This window comes from Schistocerca americana, unplaced genomic scaffold (assembly GCF_021461395.2).
Source record: "Schistocerca americana isolate TAMUIC-IGC-003095 unplaced genomic scaffold, iqSchAmer2.1 HiC_scaffold_1211, whole genome shotgun sequence".
Taxonomy (NCBI): Eukaryota; Metazoa; Arthropoda; class Insecta; order Orthoptera; family Acrididae; genus Schistocerca; species Schistocerca americana.
Window position 1 is genome coordinate 25,001 of NW_025725277.1, and position 7,500 is coordinate 32,500.

The window sequence follows — 7,500 nt, forward strand, 5'->3', positions numbered from 1 at the left end:
CACGCCACACCGCCAGCCGGCTGTGCACGCTACCGAGTAAGTACCGGTATGCGAACCGCCAGGCGACGGGCGCGCATCGCACGTTTAAGGAGGCGCGGCCGGCCCCACAGGCGGCCGCGACGCTCCCAGGTCTGCGAAGCGGGGCAAACGCCGCGCGCTTCAGTATACGTAGCCGACCCTCAGCCAGACGTGGCCCGGGAACGGAATCCATGGACCGCAATGTGCGTTCGAAACGTCGATGTTCATGTGTCCTGCAGTTCACATGTCGACGCGCAATTTGCTGCGTTCTTCATCGACCCACGAGCCGAGTGATCCACCGTCCTGGGTGATCTTTTCTTAGTTTACACTGTCTCTTTCAAGACAGTTGCATAGGCGGGACGTAGGCGTGTGGCGGCCCCTGTTCAAGCGTTCTGTGTCCAACGGCCTCACGGCCGATGGGCGTCGTACGGCTCCACACCGGAGCGGACAGGCAGTCGGGCGAAAGTCATTCAAAACCGGCGCCAGGCGCCAGGTGCCGCAGGCCAGCCGCTCCAGCGCTTCAGCGCTCGTACCACACAACATTGGCGTTAGTTTTGAGAAGCACGCGTAGTTCCGCACGCGGCGCACGGCTACTGCGAGCCGTACAGGTAGCGTGTTGCGCGACACGACACGCACATCGAAAGACATGCAGTCTAGTCGGTAATGATCCTTCCGCAGGTTCACCTACGGAAACCTTGTTACGACTTTTACTTCCTCTAAATGATCAAGTTTGGTCATCTTTCCGGTAGCATCGGCAACGACAGAGTCAATGCCGCGTACCAGTCCGAAGACCTCACTAAATCATTCAATCGGTAGTAGCGACGGGCGGTGTGTACAAAGGGCAGGGACGTAATCAACGCGAGCTTATGACTCGCGCTTACTGGGAATTCCTCGTTCATGGGGAACAATTGCAAGCCCCAATCCCTAGCACGAAGGAGGTTCAGCGGGTTACCCCGACCTTTCGGCCTAGGAAGACACGCTGATTCCTTCAGTGTAGCGCGCGTGCGGCCCAGAACATCTAAGGGCATCACAGACCTGTTATTGCTCAATCTCGTGCGGCTAGAAGCCGCCTGTCCCTCTAAGAAGAAAAGTAATCGCTGACAGCACGAAGGATGTCACGCGACTAGTTAGCAGGCTAGAGTCTCGTTCGTTATCGGAATTAACCAGACAAATCGCTCCACCAACTAAGAACGGCCATGCACCACCACCCACCGAATCAAGAAAGAGCTATCAATCTGTCAATCCTTCCGGTGTCCGGGCCTGGTGAGGTTTCCCGTGTTGAGTCAAATTAAGCCGCAGGCTCCACTCCTGGTGGTGCCCTTCCGTCAATTCCTTTAAGTTTCAGCTTTGCAACCATACTTCCCCCGGAACCCAAAAGCTTTGGTTTCCCGGAGGCTGCCCGCCGAGTCATCGGAGGAACTGCGGCGGATCGCTGGCTGGCATCGTTTATGGTTAGAACTAGGGCGGTATCTGATCGCCTTCGAACCTCTAACTTTCGTTCTTGATTAATGAAAACATACTTGGCAAATGCTTTCGCTTCTGTTCGTCTTGCGACGATCCAAGAATTTCACCTCTAACGTCGCAATACGAATGCCCCCGCCTGTCCCTATTAATCATTACCTCGGGTTCCGAAAACCAACAAAATAGAACCGAGGTCCTATTCCATTATTCCATGCACACAGTATTCAGGCGGGCTTGCCTGCTTTAAGCACTCTAATTTGTTCAAAGTAAACGTGCCGGCCCACCGAGACACTCACTCAAGAGCACCCTGGTAGGATTGCAACGGGGTCCGCCTCGGGACGCACGAGCACGCACGAGGCGCGTCGCACGCCTTCAGCTCGCCCCACCGGCAGGACGTCCCACGATACATGCCAGTTAAACACCGACGGGCGGTGAACCAACAGCGTGGGACACAAATCCAACTACGAGCTTTTTAACCGCAACAACTTTAATATACGCTATTGGAGCTGGAATTACCGCGGCTGCTGGCACCAGACTTGCCCTCCAATAGATACTCGTTAAAGGATTTAAAGTGTACTCATTCCGATTACGGGGCCTCGGATGAGTCCCGTATCGTTATTTTTCGTCACTACCTCCCCGTGCCGGGAGTGGGTAATTTGCGCGCCTGCTGCCTTCCTTGGATGTGGTAGCCGTTTCTCAGGCTCCCTCTCCGGAATCGAACCCTGATTCCCCGTTACCCGTTACAACCATGGTAGGCGCAGAACCTACCATCGACAGTTGATAAGGCAGACATTTGAAAGATGCGTCGCCGGTACGAGGACCGTGCGATCAGCCCAAAGTTATTCAGAGTCACCAAGGCAAACGGACCGGACGAGCCGACCGATTGGTTTTGATCTAATAAAAGCGTCCCTTCCATCTCTGGTCGGGACTCTGTTTGCATGTATTAGCTCTAGAATTACCACAGTTATCCAAGTAACGTGGGTACGATCTAAGGAACCATAACTGATTTAATGAGCCATTCGCGGTTTCACCTTAATGCGGCTTGTACTGAGACATGCATGGCTTAATCTTTGAGACAAGCATATGACTACTGGCAGGATCAACCAGGGAGCTGCGTCAACTAGAGCTGAGCAGCCGGCCGCCCGGGAGTGTGTCCCGGGGGCCCGCGCGAACACGCAAGCGTCCGCTCAATTATTCTGCAAACAGGAGGAGGCTGAGCTCCCCTGCACAATACACCTCGAAACCCTCTCAGGTCCCGGCGGCGCGCAGCGCCGTCCTAAGTACTTGGTCGGGTTCGAGAGAGGCGCAATCGCCCGGAGTTTGGCGAGTAGACGCTTTAGGTGCGACCACCCGTGCTCCCAACTGAGCTTGCCGCTGCCGACAGAGGCCCGGGAGCGTGCTGTCGTGGCATTGCCGGCGGGAGACAACACGCGCCACCTACGGTGGCCGGCAGCTCCAACGCCAGCGCCACAGAAGGACAAAAGCCCCACTTGGGTGCCGAAGCGAACTCTCCCAGCACAGCGCACGCGCCAACACGTCCGCACAGCTGCGATACAATCCACCTGCGAGAACCGCAGAGGCGACCGAGCAGCAGACGGCGTCGCGGCGCCGAGCGCCGGGCGGCGGCGCATCCTCAGCGCACACAGTCCTCAATCGGACCAGCACACTGCAGATGTCCACCGCGCTTCGCACCGGGCCCGCGAGGACCTACTTTGGCCGCACGGCGCCGCGTGCAGGGTGCGCCGGCGCGCAGCTGCGCCGCCTGCCGCCTCCGTCGGCCGGCGCGCCTGCCACTGGCCGCCCCCACCAGCCGGCTGTAGCGCGTGCGCCCACGCACCGCGCGGCCAGCACGCCGGAAGGCCCCCCCTCACCGGCCGGGGACGGTCCCACCCAGCCACCGCCGCGTATCGCTTCACACCCACATGCCATTCACGTTCGTGGGCATGGTGGGTATCGCTGAAACAACCGGTTGGTAGCTCAACCGATCGTCGCCATCACTGATTCACCTCTAGCGAGAACAACCGCACCACAACGGTTTACCAGTTCTTCATTTGCGTAACGTCACCAGCAAACGTAGACGTCCATCGCCATTTGCAAATTCAACGATTGTTGCATGCCTGTGTCAGGTGTCACGACACACTATGTCTGCCCACATACACGCAACAACATGTGCACGCTTCGCGAACACGTGGAAGGTGGCCCCCGTACGTATGCGATGTCCATTGCGCGAACGACTGTCAACCGGCCTCTGTCGCATGTCGCAGATGTGGAACGCAGTGCACCATGCTATCACGGTGTGTGAGAAGAGACGACTACGTCTGACAACACGCGCCACTACATCAACAGACGGCTCATGCTGATCGCCATCCACGGCATACCATACTGCAATCCAGCTCTTATAGGGAGACGACACGTAGCTGAGTGCACAATATTTGGACCGTATGGTTCGCCGTTGTTGGCGCAGTCGTGGTACGGTCACACATGTACCACGATGTATCATTCAGTACATGAGGACCAATGTGCGGTACAGTGTGTGATTTGGACGTACAACATCAGCGGACAGTTGCCACAAGCCGTACCACAACGTAGGCTGTGCTTCGCCATGCGAATGCCAATGAACAACTGCGAAGGGCATTGAGCATGTACGTCCTGCCGCCATCCGCATTACAGTGTATAGCTGCAAGGTGTTTAACATGAAGCGATACTCTGGGGACCGGGCAGTGCGAGTAGCAAACTATATTGCGGGGGTTGCAGTTAGGCAACACTACACTAATTTAACGCGTCGTATGACAATTACAGAGCAGGTTAAGGCCCAACGTGTGTTGGGTTAAGGCCCAACGTGTGTTGGGTTAAGGCCCAACGTGTGTTGGGTTAAGGCCCAACGTGTGTTGGGTTAAGGCCCAACGTGTGTTGGGTTAAGGCCCAACGTGTGTTGGGTTAAGGCCCAACGTGTGTTGGGTTAAGGCCCAACGTGTGTTGGGTTAAGGCCCAACGTGTGTTGGGTTAAGGCCCAACGTGTGTTGGGTTAAGGCCCAACGTGTGTTGGGTTAAGGCCCAACGTGTGTTGGGTTAAGGCCCAACGTGTGTTGGGTTAAGGCCCAACGTGTGTTGGGTTAAGGCCCAACGTGTGTTGGGTTAAGGCCCAACGTGTGTTGGGTTAAGGCCCAACGTGTGTTGGGTTAAGGCCCAACGTGTGTTGGGTTAAGGCCCAACGTGTGTTGGGTTAAGGCCCAACGTGTGTTGGGTTAAGGCCCAACGTGTGTTGGGTTAAGGCCCAACGTGTGTTGGGTTAAGGCCCAACGTGTGTTGGGTTAAGGCCCAACGTGTGTTGGGTTAAGGCCCAACGTGTGTTGGGTTAAGGCCCAACGTGTGTTGGGTTAAGGCGCAACATAGGTTAGGTTAAGGCGCAACATAGGTTAGGTTAAGGCGCAACATAGGTTAGGTTAAGGCGCAACATAGGTTAGGTTAAGGCGCAACATAGGTTAGGTTAAGGCGCAACATAGGTTAGGTTAAGGCGCAACATAGGTTAGGTTACGGCGCAACATAGGTTAGGTTAAGGCGCAACATAGGTTAGGTTAAGGCGCAACATAGGTTAGGTTACGGCGCAACATAGGTTAGGTTAAGGCGCAACATAGGTTAGGTTAAGGCGCAACATAGGTTAGGTTAAGGCGCAACATAGGTTAGGTTAAGGCGCAACATAGGTTAGGTTAAGGCGCAACATAGGTTAGGTTAAGGCGCAACATAGGTTAGGTTAAGGCGCAACATAGGTTAGGTTACGGCGCAACATAGGTTAGGTTAAGGCGCAACATAGGTTAGGTTAAGGCGCAACATAGGTTAGGTTAAGGCGCAACATAGGTTAGGTTATGGCGCAACATAGGTTAGGTTACGGCGCAACATAGGTTAGGTTACGGCGCAACATAGGTTAGGTTAAGGCGCAACATAGGTTAGGTTAAGGCGCAACATAGGTTAGGTTAAGGCGCAACATAGGTTAGGTTAAGGCGCAACATAGGTTAGGTTAAGGCGCAACATAGGTTAGGTTAAGGCGCAACATAGGTTAGGTTAAGGCGCAACATAGGTTAGGTTAAGGCGCAACATGGGTTAGGTTAAGGCGCAACATGGGTTAGGTTAAGGCGCAACATGGGTTAGGTTAAGGCGCAACATGGGTTAGGTTAAGGCGCAACATGGGTTAGGTTAAGGCGCAACATGGGTTAGGTTAAGGCGCAACATGGGTTAGGTTAAGGCGCAACATGGGTTAGGTTAAGGCGCAACATGGGTTAGGTTAAGGCGCAACATGGGTTAGGTTAAGGCGCAACATGGGTTAGGTTAAGGCGCAACATGGGTTAGGTTAAGGTACAATATGGGTTAGGTTAAGGTACAATATGGGTTAGGTTAAGGTACAATATGGGTTAGGTTAAGGTACAATATGGGTTAGGTTAAGGTACAATATGGGTTAGGTTAAGGTACAATACGGGTTAGGTTAAGGTACAATACGGGTTAGGTTAAGGTACAATACGGGTTAGGTTAAGGTACAATACGGGTTAGGTTAAGGTACAATACGGGTTAGGTTAAGGTACAATACGGGTTAGGTTAAGGTACAATACGGGTTAGGTTAAGGTACAATACGGGTTAGGTTAAGGTACAATACGGGTTAGGTTAAGGTACAATACGGGTTAGGTTAAGGCACTTGGGGGGGGGGGGGGCCCGGTTTGTTGATTGTGATTATCGTAAGTAAATGACTGCGGCATCATCTGATTTGCCACGTCAGGGTGCACCTTTGGCTCATAACAGGCGGCGCTCTGATTCCATGCTTGTGGCAGACCTGTGTCTTTCATTCCTGCCATTGTTTGTGTGGTGTGACAGGAGGCAGTATTGTGATGTTGGGTGCACCCCTGTCTGGGACATGTGTGGGTGTTGGTGGCTTAGCTGAGCAATGGTGGTTGTCGGAAGGGTGGGATATTCTGTTTTCCGAGTGGACCTCCCGGTCTGGTTATGATAGTGTGGATTGTCTAATGTGGCAGAGAGGATGCACTGGGTGTTGTTCCATGCTGGTGCTTACATATTGTCTGTGTGCCTGTTACAGGCAGAGAGTAGTGCGTGATAAGAGTGTCTGGCTGACGTGTGATTGTGAGCAGAGTCTTTCAGCATGTATACGGACAGGTCTATACATTATCTGTATTCTGATGGCTCTATCTATTACTAATCAGCGCCGTGTATACGTTTAATCCGGTTCCAGTCGAAACTATTGTATCTCTGTACATTAGTGACACGGCGAGCCCGCTATGTAGTTACTCGTCTCGGCAGCTTCCACCGGTGTATGGCAAATGATTATAAGGAATCAGTCTAGTCGTCAATACCGATAGTCTGACGTCACATGTCTGGGGTGGGGGACGCTGCGCCCTTCCGGTGGGTCATGGCCTAGGAAGACTCTTCCCACGCAGGGGGGCTTGGACTGTCATTGACTCTTCCGAGTAATATACTTGCCGTACGTTTTTGCGACTGCGAGTGCAACGCTCACCGGTACCGACATGGATGGAGCGCCTCCTAGCTGCCGCTGAGCATCTGCATTCGTACAGCGAGCAACGCGATCGCGTCTGTAGCTCGTACGTGGTACGGCTCGCAGCTCATGTATATGGACAGCGGGAATGTCGCATATTGGACATAACTCTTCATGAAACGCACGTTATAGGGGTGGATTGCACATTGCGAGTGCGAGCAAAGTCCGCCGTTCATCCGCTGGAGTTGCGAGTTGGGCGGTTGGGGTGGGGCACGAACGGGTGCAGGTGGAGTGATTGCCGGTCCACGACTTCGTGCGGCAGAGGCGCTGGCGTTGGGGTGGGGTCGAAAGAAGGGCACTGTGGGCCCATCGCTGTCTTAGTCGGCTTGGCGTCTCATAGATGACGGTATCGTCGTTGCAGGAGGTCATGTTGCGGGAGACCTACAGATGGCGGTATGTTTTGCGGTGCGCTCGACATGGCGGACGTAGTGTTGTCAGATTCGCATAGATGGAGGTATTGCATGTGG

At 54.1% G+C, this 7,500-nt stretch overlaps 2 non-coding genes across 2 annotated transcripts; both read right to left on the bottom strand.

Moving 5' to 3' along the window:
* Positions 1-173: 173 nt before the first annotated feature.
* Positions 174-328, bottom strand: LOC124563434. The gene has a single exon (XR_006970179.1). It is a non-coding gene; the product is annotated as a 5.8S ribosomal RNA (ribosomal RNA).
* Positions 329-679: 351 nt separating this feature from the next.
* On the bottom strand, positions 680-2,589 carry LOC124563436. Its single transcript, XR_006970181.1, has one exon. It is a non-coding gene; the product is annotated as a small subunit ribosomal RNA (ribosomal RNA).
* Between the last annotated feature and the right edge of the window lie 4,911 nt (positions 2,590-7,500).